This window comes from Dendrobates tinctorius, unplaced genomic scaffold, assembly GCF_039654945.1.
Source record: "Dendrobates tinctorius isolate UK_male_01 unplaced genomic scaffold, ASM3965494v1 ptg000265l, whole genome shotgun sequence".
Taxonomy (NCBI): domain Eukaryota; kingdom Metazoa; phylum Chordata; class Amphibia; order Anura; family Dendrobatidae; genus Dendrobates; species Dendrobates tinctorius.
The window spans coordinates 4,122,878-4,141,727 of NW_027361932.1; the positions used below are offsets into that span (position 1 = coordinate 4,122,878).

At 40.8% G+C, this 18,850-nt stretch overlaps 1 long non-coding RNA gene across 1 annotated transcript in view; it reads right to left on the reverse strand.

The window, feature by feature from the left end:
• Positions 1-1,805: 1,805 nt before the first annotated feature.
• Positions 1,806-18,850, reverse strand: part of LOC141069463 (uncharacterized) — a 30,055-nt gene continuing 13,010 nt past the window's right edge. The window contains exon 2 of the long non-coding RNA XR_012226579.1: positions 1,806-2,815. This is a non-coding gene — a long non-coding RNA (uncharacterized lncRNA). The remainder of the gene's footprint in view (positions 2,816-18,850) is intronic.

The window sequence follows — 18,850 nt, forward strand, 5'->3', positions numbered from 1 at the left end:
GACCTATCCGTTAAAAGTCACCTTGGGCATCGTTTAGATATCCATGTTGCATGTATGTTTTCTACCCGTGTTTTTCACAGAGCGAACAAGCATTCATTATGATCAATGGAGATGTTGACATGCCCATGTTCTTACATGGACCGAGCTGGGTCTAAATTGCACATTCAAGACTATGGGTCTGCAAAAAACTTCTTTAAACTGATAAAGTGTTTTACGTAAATACTAACACTGCATTCTTTGAAGAAGTATTTTTTTTATCCTGCAGCGTTGCGTCTGCTAAAGAGGCTGTTCAAGTCTTTTCTCCTAGACTACTTCCACCATTCAATCACGCCTCTTTAGCCATGACCGATACCCTGCATAATTGTCCTACTATAAGGAGCTCTGTATGCAGGCTATCAACCTCACCCAAGACAGCCAAGGCAGGACTTATCTCAGGTAAAGAGACTTGCATGCAGGATGCCAAAGGATAATAAATCACATACAACACCTTATTAGAATAAAGGAATTGACTTTCATACGACTATAGTAGAAGTTGGAAACAGAGAGCCTGACAGCTTCCCTTTAATGCTTTTACTAATAAAATGGGTTATCCATCTGCCTTCAGTATCAGGATTAATATGATCCAGGCAACTCCAAATATTCATAAAGTGAAAGCAAAATCTAAACATATCACATTAATTTCTGCTATTTACAAACCTGTTTAAAACTGATAGCTTTATACATGTGCTTCATATTAGCCATTTCAGTGAGCCATACTATCCTAAAATATCTGAGATAGCAAGGTTTAAACTGGCCATTAAAAATATAACATCAGATCCTGCAGAATTTGACAGGATCCACTGATAATCTAATGTGTTTTGGGCAGAGTTTAGTAAAAATATTTGTGCTGCTTTGGTGTCCAGTCTGGTCGTCAGGGAAGCCTTCATATCTACATCCTCGGCGTCTCCTGCGCTTACCAGGCCCTGCAACGTCGTGACATGTGTGACCTTGTTGTAATGGCGTGCATTATTCCTCAAGATATTAAGTCTAGTAGGTGCAAGAGGTGTCCAGGGTGCTGGCCATAAAAGTGAAGGCTACCATGGAGTACCAGAGTGGATTTTTGACCAGGGCAATGCAGATCTTTTTGCCCAACTTTAGTTTTGGGTTATCACGACTCTCTCCAGACATAATGGATAATTAGGATAGGGATTTTGGATTTCAAAATGTCCCATCCTTTGTTCTACTGAGACACGGTCACATGTTTTAAGGTGCTGTGGGAACACATTAACTCAAATGTTGTTGCATTCTTGAAAATGTGTTGCTTTTTGTAATTTAGAATATAAATGTCAATGTGGCCATACATATTAGAATAGCAACAGCTAAACCCATTGAATTAGGCGAGACTGGAAAGCAATGGAATATCTATGAGGGTGTCTGGACTGTACCCTAACTGTAGATGACAGAGAAAAAAAAAGGATAAGGCATGTTGGATTGTAACATGTCAGTCTTCTCATCGGAGAAAAGTGAATGCAAAAAATTGCCTGGCAGCAGTATCTTCCCCTTTCCCTATTGAGAACACATGCAGGCTTGGTAGAGCTTATATGTGCATGGAGAGCGTGGGAGCTATAAATGTCAACTTACCAGTATATGAGGTGCCTGGCCACCTACAGTGGGGAAAATTAGTATTTCATACACTGCCGATTTTGAAAGTTTTCCCACCTATAAAGAATGGAGAGGTCTGTAATTTTATCATAGGTGCACTTCAACTGTGAGAGACAGAATCTTAAAAAAAAAAAAAAAAAAAATATCCAGAAAATGACATCGTATGATTTTTACATAATTAATTTGCATTTTATTGTATGAAATAAGTACTTGACACAATAGAAAAACAGAATTTAATATTTGGTACAGAAACCTTTGCTTCCAGTTACAGAGGTCTGACATTTCCTGTAGTTTATGACCAAGTTTGCACACACTGCAGCAGGGATTTTGGCCCACTTCTCCATACAGATCTTCTAGGTTTCAGGGCTGTCTCTGGGCAACATTGAGTTTCAGCTACCTCCAAAGCTTTTCTATTCGGTTCAGGTCTGGAGATTGGCTAGGCCACTCCAGGACCTGGAAATACTTCTTATGGAGCCACTCCTTGCTCAAGCTGTATGTTTTGGGTTATTATCATGCACGAAAACCCAGTCAGGACCCTTCTTCAATGTTCTTACTGAGGGAAGGCGGATGTTGGCCAAAATCTCACAATACATGACCCCATCCATCTTCCCATCAATATGGTACAGTCGTCCCGTATCCATTGCAATAAAGCACCCCCAAAGAATGATGTTCTATTTTGGTCTCATCTGACCTTATGACCTTCTCCCATGCCTCCTCTGAATCATCCAGAGACGAGAGGTCCGGCGCCTGTGCACTGCAGTATTCTGCTCTGCCCTCAACTCCTTTTTCTTCTCTTTCAGGTTACATCAGGGGCTTATCTACAGCATTCTGTACAGTCAGTGCAGGCAGCTCTTAATCAAAAAAGGGTGACAGATTTCCTTTAAATGGTCCCCTATTAGATCAATGTAATTCGTGTCCTTAAGAGAGAGAGACGCTTTTTTGCGTCCTCTCTTCTTCTAATAAATTTCAGCGAATCATGAACCATCTATTAACTCACAATTTCATTATACGATATCTGAACACAGGTTTCCTAAAGTAGATAACCCCATTAAATGTTTAATCAGAGTACTGCCTAAAGGTTCCATTAGTGGCAGCAGTTTTTGTGGCAATGTAGCGTAGTATTCATAAAATAACTAATTTTCTTCTTGAACGTCAGGCAGAATTTTTGGTGGTTCTGTGGAGAAAAAAAAAAAAAGCGTAAGTTGAACAGGTAGTCTTCATTTAAAGGGAACTTATCACCATGAAAATGCAGACCAATCTGCGGGCACCATGTCATAGAGCAGAGGGAGAGTAGCAGATTGATACATATAGCTTTGCAAGAAAAGATTCAGTATAACCCGTGTTTTCATCATTTACACTTCTGCTCTTCCTGGGATTTTTGGCCCAGTGGGCAGTTCTATCAGTGACTGAAAGCTGACTGTACTCTTATAGAAAGAAAGATGTCAGTCACTGATAGGACTGACCAAGTGGACCGAAAATCCCAGAAAGAGCAGAAGTTTTAGTGTTTAAAGCAAGGGTTATTGCTGAATCTTTTCCCACAAAACTATATGTAAGTCTGCCTCGCTCCCCCTGCTTTATAACATGGTGCCTATAGATTGGACTGCATTTGGAGGATGAGATGTTCCCTTTAATACATATAAAAGCCTTTTTTAAAGGAACACCTTTATAACTATGTAATTGATGCAATGCATTAAAAATAGCAAATTTGCAAAAATCCCTCCCTAAAAATATAATTGTATTTAAATAGTTTTTATACAAATGTGTCTCCATGGTTATAGGCTACAAATAAACTCTCTATAGCTTGATTTGGCTGGCAGATAATTCTTTCCTTATGTCCCTCTATGAAGACTATGGACACCTCTGGAGTCCATATCCTTTAAAAAGGTTGTCCAGGCTTAGAGTGCCCACATACTATTCTCCTATGTAACTGCAGACTGACAAATCGTGACAGTATGCAGTGTGCACGCGGTCATGATTCTGCTGTATTCCCATTGCTAGTTGGCGGTCATGTGACCAACAGCTGCACTGCCCCTCAGCTTCTATCTCTACCTTCAAACTAATAGTCATCAGATCACGATTAGCTTCTGAGAAAGAGACTGCGGTATTAGAAGCAGCGACTGAAGATGTGGACACTTCTCGATCACCTCTACTGAACTATGATGTCATCAGGGGACAGCAGGGACAATAGCTGTGGTATGTGACCCCAGCGCTGCCCCCTGAAGAGGTCTTATTTCAGGAGGTGCTGTACGTTAGAAGCAGCAGGGAAGTGAGTGCAGCCTCAGCTTCCTGTGACGTCCCAGTCTCTCAACAAAAAAACATGAATAAAATAGCAATATAGGGAGATGTGTTGGGAATTTAATAATAAAGCTAATTACAGAAGTCGCTAGGGCATAAAGATAGCTATTTATGAAGGTCTTTATAAGTATTGGACTACCCTTTAAAAAAAATAAAAAATGCTCTCAAATGATGTCCTTTACCAGTCAGCAGGTCAACAAGATGGAGGGGTCAGAAGCAGTGAAATAATAGATGACTACAAGTATTGATTTTTCTTCCTATGCTGCTATCTACTTTATGTGAAACATCCTGTAATCTTGCAGGCTACTCTTGCCAGTGAGCCTCACAATAGCCTGACACTTCCTGTTCCACAGAGATCACTTTTCAGCAGTCATCTGATTATCATTACAGGCAGGATTACAATGAAAGGCAAGGTTCCCTTTACTTGTTACGACAAAATCTTCCACGGATTGGAGATATAGCAAGTTGTTAGGGTGTGTGCACACGCTGCGGATTCTGCTGCGGTTCCGCAGCGCATTTGGTGTACAGTACCATAATATCCTATGGATATTAACCCCTTAATGACAGCCAATACATCTTTTTACTGACCTGAGATATGAGAATATCATCCCCGTACAGGTGACAAACCAGCAGCTGTCGACTGTACACTATAGCTAACAACTTGCTGTATCATAAGTGATTAGTGTTGGCACCATCCAGATCTGTTTAACCCCTTAGTTGCTGCTGACAAAAGTGACTACATCTAATAAATGGTTAATAGACGGTGGGGGCTTCTGCTTTAATCTAATTTACACACCGAGATCATGATTGTGTGGTCCTGATGTTTGCCATAGCAGTTCATGGCCAAATAGCGGCCTCAGAGTCTCCCAGATATAGCGGTCAGTTCAGAAGTTAGCGACATTCAGGTGGTTAAACATTTTTTCATTCCTGCTATACCACTTTGCATTAATTCCTGAAAATCACCTGAAGGGTTAATAAACTATCTGACAGCAGTTTTCAATATGTCAGGGGGTGCTGTTTTTAAAATGGTATCACATTTGGGGTCTTTCAATATATAGCACCCCCAAAGTCACTCCAAACCTGGATAGGTCCCTCAGAAAAATAAATTTTGTAAATTTCCTTGAAAAAATGAAAAATTGCTGCTACATTATTAAACCTACTAAAAGGCTAATAAAATAAACTAGCGTTTTAAAAATGGTGCTGATTTAAAGCAGACATGTGGGAAATGTTATTTATTACAGTTTTTCTGTGATATGACTATCTGGATTAAAGGGATAATCATTCAACGTTTGAAAATTGCAATTTTTTTTACATTTTTGTCAAGTTTCTGAAACTTTTTTTAAAAAAAACAAAACTTATCGACCTAAATTTACCATTATCATAAATAATAATATGCCATGAAAAAAACAATCTCAAAATCAATGGGACTTGTTGAAGCGTTCCAGAGTTATCACCACATAAAGTGACATTGGTCAGAATTTAAAATATTGGCTCCGTCACTAAGGGGTTAAAAACCGCAGTGCAGACGGTGCAGATTTTTCCGCGCGGTTTTCCTGTGGTTTCTAAACCGCAGAAAGAATTGACATGTCAATTCTTTCTGCGAATTCCGCTGCGGTTTGCCATCTCCTCCATTGTGGAGATGATAAACCGCAGGGCAAAACCGCAGGCTAATCCGCAGGTCTTTTGACCTGCAGATTTACCTGCGGATTTTACAAAATCCGAGTGGCCAAATCCGCACCCCAATCAGCAGCGTGTGCACATACCCTTAAGGTTTGAAAGACATGCATTCCTAAGAAGCAAATAGTTTTGAGATCACTTGTCTTTCTTCCTTTGCTAACAATTCGCAGATGCCTTTTTACATGGTAATACATTTTGTTCTTTGATGGCCTAATAAGCTAACATAAGAAAATTCTCACCAATTTTGCAACATTTGCTCAATATAATGATTTTTTGTATGATAACTGTGACAGACACAGCTCAGCTTCTCCTTGCTGAGTCTTTCAATTCATATAAAGTAAAAAAAATATATACATTCTCTTGAGGTGTATTCTGCAGTATCCCGACAACCTTGTTTTTTGTCTTTTAAACAGACATTTATCACCTACTAACAGCATTGAAGATAAATGCATATTATCTGTGGACTCCTCTGATCATTAGAACAAGGGCATAACATGATATGTGACACTATGGAAAGTCCATGGGACAGAGAGACAGTGGTGTATACCACAGCTTCTCAGACTGTGAGGTGAGTCTCTCCGGTTAGATGTCCTCCAAGGCCTCATTCATACGTGTTCTATCCCTGATTTTCATGCATAGCACACATACTGATTATAGTTTATAGAGCTGTTCAGGCTTGGACTGGCCCAAAGGAGAATCCTCCGGTGGTCCCATATGCAAGAGTAAGCCACCATCCTCGTATATGAGCAGTACTTGGCACAGTGTACAGTTAGGTCCATATATATTTGGACAGACAACATTTTTCTAATTTTCGTTCTAGACATTACCACAATGAATTTTAAGCAAAACAATTCAGATGCAGTTGAAGTTGAGACTTTCAGCTTTCATTTGAGGGTATCCACATTAAAATTTGGATGAAGGGTTTAGGAGTTTCAGCTCCTTAACATGTGCCACCCTGTTTTTAAAGGGACCAAAAGTAATTGGACAATTGACTCCAAGGCTATTTCATGGACAGGTGTGGGCAATCCCTTCGTTATGTCATTCTCAATTAAGCAGATAAAAGGCCTGGAGGGGATTTGAGGTGTGGTGCTTGCATTTGGAAGGTTTTGCTGTGAAGGAAACGTGCAGCCAAAGGAGCTCTCCATGCAGGTGAAACAAGCCATCCTTAAGCTGAAAAAACAGAACAAACCCATCCGAGAAATTGCTACAACATTAGGAGTGGCAAAATCTACAGTTTGGTACATCCTGAGAAAGAAAGAAAGCACTGGTGAACTCAAAAATGCAAAAAGACCTGGGCGCCCACGGAAGACAACAGTGGTGGATGATCGCAGAATAATCTCCATGGTGAAGAGAAACCCCTTCACAACAGCCAACCAAGTGAATAACACTCTCCAGGAGGTAGGCGTATCAATATCCAAATCTACCATAAAGAGAAGACTGCATGAAAGTAAATAGAGGGTTCACTGCACGGTGCAAGCCACTCATAAGCATCAAGAATCAAAAGGCTTGACTGGACTTTGCTAAAAAAACATCTAAAAAAGCCAGCACAGTTCTGGAAGAACATTCTTTGGACAGATGAAACGAAGATCAACCTCTACCAGAATGATAGAAAGAGAAAAGTATGGCAAAGGCGTGGTACAGCTCATGATCCAAAGCATACCACATGATCTGTAAAACACGGCAGAGGCAGTGTGACGGCTTGGGCATGCATGGCTGCCAGTGGCACTGGGTCACTAGTAGAGTTGAGCGACTTTGGTCGGATCAGGTTTCGTGAAACCCGAATGAAACAAAATTTGTTTCGGATGAAATTGGTCCGACTAGGGCAAAAAAAAGTCGGAGTTTCGTCTGAAACCCGACCCCAATGCAAGTCAATGGGGAATAAAAGTCGGCATTGAGAGGACGAATGTCATCCGCTCAGTGCCGACTTTTATTTCCCATTGACTTGCATTGGGGTCGGGTTTCAGACAAACTCCGACTTTTTTTTGCCCTAGTCGGACCAGTTTCATCTGAAACAAATTTTGTTTCATTCAGGTTTCACGAAACCCGATCCGACCAAAGTCGCTCAACTCTAGACTAGTGTTTATTGATGATGTGACACTGGACAGAAGCAGCCGAATGAATTCTGAGGTATTCAGAGCCATACTGCGTGCTCAGATCCAGCCAAACTGATTGGTCGTCGTTTCATACTACAGATGGACAATGACCCAAAACATAAAGCCAAAGCAACCCAGGAGTTTATTAAAGCAAAGAAGTGGAATATTCTTGAATGGCCAAGTCAGTCACCTGATCTCAACCCAATTGAGCGTGCATTTCACTTGTTAAAGACTAAACTTCAGACAGAAAGGCCCAGAAACAAACAGCAACTGAAAACCACCGCAGTGAAGGCTTGGCAGAGCATCAAAAAGGAGGAAACACAGCGTCTGGTGATATCCATGAGTTCAAGACTTCAGGTAGTCATTGCCAACAAAGGGTTTTCAACCAAGTAGAAATGAACATTTCATTTACAATTATTTAAATCTGTCCAATTACTTTTGGTCCCTTTAAAAACAGGGTGGCACATGTTAAGGAGCTGAAACTCCTAAACCCTTCATCCAATTTTAATGTGGATACCCTCAAATGAAAGCTGAAAGTCTGGACTTCAACTGCATCTGAATTGTTTTGTCTAAAATTCATTGTGGTAATGTCTAGAACCAAAATTAGAAAAATGTTATCTCTGTCCAAATATATTTGGACCTAGCTGTACTTGTATCACTATGAACAGAAAAATGCGGCATCTTATTCATGTAATGATCTACGGAGTTCATTGTTATATACATTTTTGATTGAGGATAATGTAACATTTGCATGAAGCTAAAAAGTGGGGCCCTGGAGTTGGTTACTGGTGGGCTCTTGGCAGCCCAGTTTGACACGAGCTGTTCATATGTCTGTATTTTTTGCAAACTGTGTCTCTGTGCAAAAATCACAAAGGCTTATCAGGGATCACAGATGAAAAACACCAATACAAACCTATGGGTCCATGAAAATCTCGGACAGCACAGAATTGGCATCACTGTGCAGTCCGTGTGGCCTCAACGAGTAAGGGCCCCGTCACACACAGCGAGATCGTTGATTTTGTGACGCATCAGAGATCTCTCCAGCGATATCGCTGTGTGTGATGGGGATCAGTGACCGGCCCCCCTGCCGGGTATCGCTGATCGTGCAGGATCGTCTAGGGCCATTTTTTGATCGCTGGTCTCCCACTGGCTAGCAAGCATCGCTGCGTGTGGCAGCGAGAGACCAGCGATCAGCGACGCTGGTTTCGAATGTAAACATCGGGTAACTAAGAGCCGCGCGGCTCTTGGATACCCACTGTTTACCCTAGATACCAGCGAACGCTTTTTTTTTGTGTGCATAGATGTCTGATTGAGGCCTAATTGTTGAGGAGGCACAACCAAGGAGGTAATTTTTACAGAAGGGATAATAAAGTGCACAGTCCTTGATATGACTGAAGCAATCTTTGGGTTTATTTATTTTACTCACTTATATAGCACCGTGAGCAACATAACGGACAAAGGACTAGTGATGAGTGAACATGCTCGGATAACGTCTTATCCGAGCATGCTCGGGTGTTATTAAAGCATCTGAGAATGCTCGTTATAGTATATTTGAGTCTCTGCTGCTGCATGATTTGCGGCTCTTAAACAGCCTGAACACATGTAATTCCCTAACAGGCAACCCTCACATGTTGAGGCTGTCTAACATACTATACGAGCACGCTCAGATAACACCAGAGCATGCTCAGGTAAGGCGTTATCTTTGCAAGTTTGCAAATCACTACTAAGGACTTGTTCACCCGACCGTGTTTTTATATGCAGGGGTGCTGTGTTTTTCACACATAGCACCTGTACATATAATAGTGAATGGGAAAGTCCACATGTTGGTGATTTGTTGCACAAAATTGGGGAGACATGTCCGATATTGAGCCGTGTGTCGGATCAAAATCAGCAATGCAAGTATATGCATCCAAGAAAATATCAGCACCTGGATGCCATCTGATTGGCGTCCAATTTTCATGGACTGTTACAAAGGAGAAAGTGGAAAAACGTTTTCTTTTTTCATCGAGAAACTAGCCAGGTTGTGAGAGGATCTCACAATAAATATCTTAGATAAAGATAAAGCCGCAGAACTGAGCATCACTGGAGAAGCACCTGTAGTGTATCTTGCCTTCAGCATGGTGTGAAAAAGAAGTGCATTTTTAACCCCTTAGTGACAGAGCCAGTTTGCAGCTTAATGACCAAGCCAATTTTTACAATTTTGACCACTGTCATTTTATGAGATTATAACTCTGGAACGCTTTAATGGATCCCGCTGATTCTGAGATTTTTTTTTTTTTTTTTTTTTAAGACATACTGTACTTCATGTTAGTGGTAAAATTTCTTCGATATGTCTTGTTTATTTATAAAAAAAGGGAAATATGGTGGAAATTTTGAAAATTTCGCAATTTTAAAACTTTAAATTTTTATGCCATTAATCAGAGAGATGTATCACACAAATTTCTTAATAAAGAACATTTCCCACATGTCTACTTTACATCAGCACAATTTTGGAAACAAATTTTTTTTTGTTAGGAAGTTATAAGGGTTAAAAGTTGAATAGTGATTTCTCATTTTCACAACAAAATTTACAAAACCATTTTTTTTTTGGGAACACATATTTAAAGTCATTTTGAAGGGTGTACATGACAGAAAATACCCAAAAGTGACTCCATTCTAAAAACTAGACCCCTCCAGGTGCTCAAAACCACATTCATGAAGTTTATTAACCCTTTACGTGCTTCACAGGAACTAAAGCAATGTGGAAGGAAAAAATTAACATTTAACTTTTTTGCAAAAAATTTACTTCAGAACCAATTTTTTTTTATTTTCACAAGTGTTAAAAGAGAAAATAAACCACAAAATTTGTTGTGCAATTTCTCCTGAATACGCTGATACCCAAAATGTGGGGGTAAACCACTTTTTCAGCGCACGGCAGAGCTCGCAAGGGAGGGAGCGCTGTTTGACTTTTTCAACACAGAATTGGCTGGAATTGAGATTGGATGCCATATTGCATTCGGAGAGCCCCTGATGTTCCTAAACAGTGGAAACCCCCCAACAAGTGACCCCATTTTCGAAACTAGACCCATTAAGGAAATTTTCTAGATATGTGGTGAGCACTTTGAACCTTCAAGTGCTTCACAGAAGTCTATAACGTAGAGCCGTGAAAATAAAAAATCATTTTTTTTTTCCACAAAAATGATCTTTTCGCCCCCAAATTTTTATTTTTACAAGGGTAACGGTAGAAATCATACCCCCACAGTTGTTGTGCGATTTGTCATGAGTACGCTGATACCCGATGGTAAACCACTGTTTGGGCGCACGGCAGAGCTCAGAAGGGAAGGAATACCGTTTGACTTTTTCAATGCAGAATTGGCTGGAATTGAGATTGGACGCCATGTCGCTTTTGGAGAGCCCCTGGTGTGCCTAAACAGCGAAAAAAAACCATAAGTGACACTATTATGGAAACTAGACCCCTTAAGGAACTTATCTAGATGTGTGGTGAGCACTTTGATCCCCCAAGTGCTTCACAGAAGTTTATAGACGCAGAACTGTGAAAATTAAAAATAATTTTTTTTCCTGAAAAATGATTTTTTAGCCCGTTATTTTTTATTTTCTCAAGGGTAACAGGAGAAATTGGACCACAAATGTTGTTGTGCAATTTGTCCTGAGTACGCTGGTACCCCATATGTGGGGGGGAACCACTGTTTGGGCGCATGGGAGAGCTCGGAATTGAAGGAGTGCCATTTTGGAATGCAGACTTTCATGGAATGGTCTGCGGGCGTCATGTTGCGTTTGCAGAGCCACTGATGTGCCTAAACAGTATAAACCCCCCACAAGTGACCCCATTTTGGAAACTAGACCCCTGAAGGAGCTTATTTAGATGTGGTGAGCACTTTGAACCCCCAAGTGCTTCACAGAAGTTTATAACGCAGAGCCGTGAAAATAAACAAGTATTTTTGTTTTCCACAAGTGATTTTTTTAGCCCCCAATTTTTTTATTTTCCCAAGGGTAACAGGAGAAATTAGACCCCCAAAGTTGGTAAATAGTGGAAACCCCTCAATTTTTGCTCCAACCCTAATCCCAACATACCCTTAACCCTAATCCGCCCTAACCCTAATTCTAAAACTAACCCTAATTCCAACCCTAACCATATCCCTAATGGAAAAATGGGAAAAAAAAAAAAAAAAAAAAAAAAAGTATTTTCTTTATTTCATTATGTTTGCCTAACTTAGGGGGTGATAAACAGGGGGGGGGGGGTTATTTACTATTTTCTTTTTATGTTGATCACTATGATAGTTTAGCATAGTGATCAAAATGAATGAATGGAGTCTGCCAGCCAGCAGATTCGCGGCGGGTGCACTGCGCATGCGCCCGCCATTTTCTTCCGGATCCAAGATGGCGGCGCCCACCGGAGGACGCCGGGACAGAGGACCACCGGGAGGTACAGGTGGGGGGGGGGAAAAAAAAATCGGGGACCCTATTTCTCTCTCCTCTGATGAGCGGTCACATCAGAGGAAAGAGAAATTAAATGCAAAGTTGCGGCCTTTTTTTTTTGCGATCGCCGTTATAGGGTTAATAACGGCGATTGCAAAAGCTGGGTCGGTAAAAACAGACCCGATTCATGTTCTCTGGGGTCTCGGCTACCCCCGGCAGTCGAGACCCTGGAAAAAATCCGACACTGGGGGGCGCTATTTACTTACTCTACAGCGCCGTGAATTAACGGCGCTGTGGTTTAAGTACCCTTAATTACCGCCGTTAAAAGGCGTATCAGCGGTCGTTAAGGGGTTAAAAGGTTGCTTTTGTTTTGTAACACAGATGTCACAGTGGTCACGTTTCACTGATTTTTTTTTTTGTCTTATTGTATTTGCCTTGCATGCAAAGCACTTTACCTCAAATAGAGAGCAGAAAAAAAAATGAGAAGGCCAGGCAGCTTGACCCTTGCTTTCCTGTACTTCTCTACACATCAAGTTGCCTGGAAGAGAATGAATGCTCAGATCTTTGTGCTTTGCAAACAGGATGCCCAATGTATGCACAAAGTAGAGAAATACTGCAGCAGGTCATCTGAGGAGCTATCTTTAATGCACTATGGCATTAGTGTGTATTCTTGTGGTTATTTCAAAAGGGAACCTGCCCCCCCCCCCCCCCCCGATTCATGAAGCGCAAACCACAAGCAGTTGACTGTGGCATATTTTTCTCTGTAATGCTCCAGCTTTTGAGAGAACATAGAGAATCTACTAGTAAAATCAACTCTCCTAAGCCATCTATATGGGTACGCAGGTCCTAGGAATCTGAATAAAATGATAACTCACATTTTTTTCTATACAGTGGCATGTAAAAGTTTTGACATCCTTGGTCAAAATGACTTAACATTGAAAATTGTGAACAGTTAAGCAAGATGAAATCTCTAAAAATGGCTAAAGTTAAAAGTTACATTTCCTTTGCATTTTAGCTCCCTGAACACACAAAAAAAAAAAAAAAAAGTCATTTTTTACATTTTCAAGATTATGAAAAGGAAAATTAAGAAAAGGAAAAGCTTCTAAACGCTTTTTGAACCCAGCCAAGAGCCTTTCAATTCTTGTTTGAGGGATTTTCATCCATTCTTCCTTAGAAAATTCTTCCAGTTCTGTGAGATTCCTCAGTTGTCTTGCAGGCACTGCTATTTTGAGGTCTAGTCACAGATTTTCAATGATGTTCAGATCAGGGGACTGTGAGGGCCATTGAAAACCTTCAGCTTGTGCCTTTTGAAGTAATCTATTGTAGATTTTGAAGTGTGTTTAGGATCATTATCCATTTGTAGAAGCCATCCTCTTTTCAACTTCCGCCATTTTACATATGGTGTTATGTTTGCATCAAGATTTTGTTGAAATTTCACTGACTTAATTCTTCCCTCTACCCGAGAAATGTTCCCCGTGCCATTGGCTGCAACACAACCCCAATGATTGATTGATCCACCCCCATGCCTAATGGTTGGCAAGACTTTTCCTGAAATTCTGTGTCCTTTTTTCTCTTGATCATTGTGGCCAAAGAGTTCTATTTTAACCTCACTGGACTTGTTTCCAAAATGCCAATAAAAGAAAGAGAGCAGCATCCAATCCAGGTGAAAAAGTCGTGTCAAAAATTTATTCTGCCAGTGAAAAAATACAACGTTTCGGCCATATTGTGGCCTTTTTCGAGTACAACATGTAGTTCAAATGGTGACCTTTTTATGGTGTGGCGCAGCCAATCACCACTTCGGTAACACCCATTACATAAAATTACAATTAATACATAGAATAATATCCATCAAATGCTTATACATAAAAATCAACACAATATCATGAACGTTTCTCTTATCATTACATCATTAATATACATATAGTAGAATTAATCCACATATGAACACAAAATTCCCAAAACAAATCACCAGTGTAATGCATCTAGGTAAATATCCCAATCAAAAGTAGCAATGCATACAGTGGGGAAAAAAAGTATTTAGTCAGTCAGCAATAGTGCAAGTTCCACCACTTAAAAAGATGAGAGGCGTCTGTAATTTACATCATAGGTAGACCTCAACTATGGGAGACAAACTGAGAAAAAAAAAAATCCAGAAAATCACATTGTCTGTTTTTTTTTCATTTTATTTGCATATTATGGTGGAAAATAAGTATTTGGTCAGAAACAAAATTTCATCTCAATACTTTGTGATATATCCTTTGTTGGCAATGACAGAGGTCAAACGTTTTCTGTAAGTCTTCACAAGGTTGCCACACACTGTTGTTGGTATGTTGGCCCATTCCTCCATGCAGATCTCCTCTAGAGCAGTGATGTTTTTGGCTTTTCGCTTGGCAACACGGACTTTCAACTCCCTCCAAAGGTTTTCTATAGGGTTGAGATCTGGAGACTGGCTAGGCCACTCCAGGACCTTGAAATGCTTCTTACAAAGCCACTCCTTCATTGCCCTGGCGGTGTGCTTTGGATCATTGTCATGTTGAAAGACCCAGCCACGTTTCATATTCAATGCCCTTGCTGATGGAAGGAGGTTTGCACTCAAAATCTCACGATACATGGCCCCATTCATTCTTTCATGTACCCGGATCAGTCGTCCTGGCCCCTTTGCAGAGAAACAGCCCCAAAGCATGATGTTTCCACCACCATGCTTTACAGTAGGTATGGTGTTTGATGGATGCAACTCAGTATTCTTTTTCCTCCAAACACGACAAGTTGTGTTTCTACCAAACAGTTCCAGTTTGGTTTCATCAGACCATAGGACATTCTCCCAAAACTCCTCTGGATCATCCAAATGCTCTCTAGCAAACTTCAGACGGGCCCGGACATGTACAGGCTTAAGCAGTGGGACACGTCTGGCACTGCAGGATCTGAGTCCATGGTGGCGTAGTGTGTTACTTATGGTAGGCCTTGTTACATTGGTCCCAGCTCTCTGCAGTTCATTCACTAGGTCCCCCCGCGTGGTTCTGGGATTTTTGCTCACCGTTCTTGTGATCATTCTGCGTGGAGCACCAGATCGAGGGAGATTATCAGTGGTCTTGTATGTCTTCCATTTTCTAATTATTGCTCCCACAGTTGATTTCTTCACTCCAAGCTGGTTGGCTATTGCAGATTCAGTCTTCCCAGCCTGGTGCAGGGCTACAATTTTGTTTCTGGTGTCCTTTGACAGCTCTTTGGTCTTCACCATAGTGGAGTTTGGAGTCAGACTGTTTGAGGGTGTGCACAGGTGTCTTTTTATACTGATAACAAGTTTAAACAGGTGCCATTACTACAGGTAATGAGTGGAGGAAAGAGGAGACTCTTAAAGAAGTTACAGGTCTGTGAGAGCCAGAAATCTTGATTGCTTGTTTCTGACCAAATACTTATTTTCCACCATAATATGCAAATAAAATGAAAAAAAAAACAGACAATGTGATTTTCTGGATTTTTTTTTCTCAGTTTGTCTCCCATAGTTGAGGTCTACCTATGATGTAAATTACAGACGCCTCTCATCTTTTTAAGTGGTGGAACTTGCACTATTGCTGACTGACTAAATACTTTTTTTCACCACTGTATATGTGTCCACATGATCTCAGCTACCAATCAGCATTCCCATTATTTCAGGTGCCAACCCCAATAGCCAATTATTCCTATTTTCTTATCCTACATGAAAGCTGAAGACTTCCTTCTCACCCTCATGTATTCGACAACAAAGTGACGTCACACACTGGCACCAGGTCGCATACAACGCGCGATAGCATGTCGCGCCCCCCTGCAGTCACAGCGCATGAGTCATGCCCTGGATCGCACGTAATCACACGATGCACCCATCACACACCACCGCGCATGCGCAGTGCCGTACAAAGGAAGCAGTCACATGACACGCTCGCCAGCAGCTACACGCACGCGCAGTACCGCAGTGCAAATATTCTGATAGCTTCATGTATTTGGTTGTCTGTCATTCCCCGTGCCCTCTTCCCACTATGTTTTTTGTTTTTGCATCCCGTTGTATTTCTAATTGTTCGATTATGAGGGTACATTCTTTGTGTTAGGTTACCATGGAGATGGTTATTAAATATATGTGATGAGTAATTTACCCCTTTTTTTAAGGGTTCTTTTAACTCATTGATATTACCTCTTTTCCAAAGAAATATAGGACCTCCTTTTATTCGGGTATATCTATGCCACTCTTTGGCATTGAATTATTAACCCTAGTGACTGTCGGCGCAGGCGCCGTGTTCGCGACGGGCGCTTTGGATGATCGCGCCCTTCTGACGGTACTGCGCGTGCGTGTAGCTGCTGGCGAGCATGTCATGTGATTGCATCCTTTGTACGGCACTGCGCATGCGCGATGGGTGCATTGCGTGATTACGTGAGATCCGGGGCATGACGCATGCGCTGTGACTGCAGGGGGGCGCGTCATGCTATCGCGCGTTGTATGCGACCTGGCGCCAGCGTGTGACGTCACTGAGTTGTCGAATACATGAGGGTGGGAAAAAAGTCTTCAGCTTTCATGTAGGATAAGAAAATAGGAATAATTGGCTATTGGGGTTGGCGCCTGAAATAATGGGAATGCTGATTGGTAGCTGAGATCATGTGGACACATATATGCATTGCTACTTTTGATTGGGATATTTACCTAGATGCATTACATTGGTGATTTGTTTTGGTTATTTTGTGTTCATATGTGGATTAATTCTACTATATGTATATTAATGATGTAATGATAAGAGAAATGTTCATGATATTGTGTTGATTTTTATGTACAAGCATTTGATGGATATTATTCTATGTATTAATTGTAATTTTATGTAATAGGAGTTACCTAAGTGGGGATTGGCTGCACCACACCATAAAAAAGTCACCATTTGAACTACATGTTGTACTTGAAAAAGGCCACAATATGGCCAAAACGTATTATTTCCACTGGCAGAATAAATTTTTGACACGACTTTTTCACCTGGATTGGATGCTGCTCTCTTCCTTTTATTGGTTATTTGTAGAGTTGAGCGATTTTGGTCGGATCGGGTTTCATGAAACAAAATTTATTTCAGATGAAACTGGTCCGACTAGGGCAAAAAAAAAGTCGGAGTTTCGTCCGAAACCCGACCCCAATGCAAGTCAATGGGGGATAAAAGTTGGCATTGAGCGGGTTTTTTTTTTTTACATGCATATATTTTTTATCTCGTTTTTGGTTTTAACGCAATTTTTCTTCCCACTTTTCATCCCTGTGAATAACCCGCCTTGGACGTACGTTGCGTTGGTTTTGAGGGAAAATTTTCGGACTTCTCCTTGGACTATTCTAAGATGAGGAACCTATTGTTATATAAAAGCATCATCTCAGCAATTATTCTATCTGGATGAAGAGCTCACTGCTATATGGATACATCATTTCAACATATGTTTTATTCTTTATTGATGTTTAGTGGTGTAGGGCTGGTTATGATGTTCTTTTTTGGCCTTGTTGTTTTGGGGGTATGCAATGTGGCATTAATTGGTTACTAATTACAAACGGAGATCTAGGTAAATTAAATTCAAAAATATAAACAATTTTTTATATAAAAAGACTTAAAAAAATATAGTGCGATATTGTGGCACGTTGTTATTATGGTGTAATTCGCAAGTGCACATTGTTCAAAATATTGCGTGGGATTGTAGTAATGGGTTGTGCTTTTTAAAGCACTTTGCCTTGATAATGGTGGCTATATGGACATATTAGGCATTTTTAGATTATGAGTACATGATTGTTTAGGTGGGGGGGGGGGGGGTTTCCTCAGCAATGTGTCATTACCTTTAGTGGCAGCTAATTTGTACTGGTATTATACTTATAAGTGTGTAATGTTTTTTCATTGAAAAAGATAAATACTAGTGATAGATTAGGGTAACATTATTAGAACTTTGTGTCCATAACAAAATAGTCTCCTTTTTTTTGCCATATATACTATATTAGTTGCTGCCCTTCTATCTTATCATTTATGTACCCTAATTTATATTAATATCTAGCATTGCATTTGCACTTTAATTGATTTGACAGTCCCCTTTATTAGGCTAATGTGGTTCCTTATTCTGAGAAAGACTGTGCGCATGCCGGGATCGTGTAACGCCTTGAGGAATTTGCAGCGGTCTGCGGTGTTCTTCGGTACCCCGGTGTCCTAATAGGACATGGTGTTACTCGGACCACGTGACCGCTAATCATTCTTCCCATTGGACGGCGGAGGTCACGCGATTCCGTGCATGCGCCGTGTTTGGTCTTCTCTGGAAGGCACAGGACCTTCTTCACGCAGGCGCAGTGGGTAGACACAGGGTGATGACGCTTTTTAGTCAGGTGTGACACTTTGATAGCGGCCAATGACGAGGGATCTTTGTGTATTTAAATGGGATTGCCCCCTTCTCTGACACGCCTCCATGATGCAGTGCGAAACGTGCGTCGGGGCATAAGGGACGCTTAGGAAGCACCACCAGCTTGCGATATGTAGTAATGGCAAGAAATAATACTTTTAGCTTGTTCATTAAGCATGTGACACTGATTAAGAGGATATATAGGGGCTATTCATGATTGTCCTACTAACTTTAGTAATATGCCTGGTGGTAGTTGAGAATTGCTATAGGGGACCATATCACTCTGTATTGTTTATGCCTCTTTTTTGTGCCTCTCTTTTCTGGGAACGCAATGAAGTAATATCTTATATTTATTATGC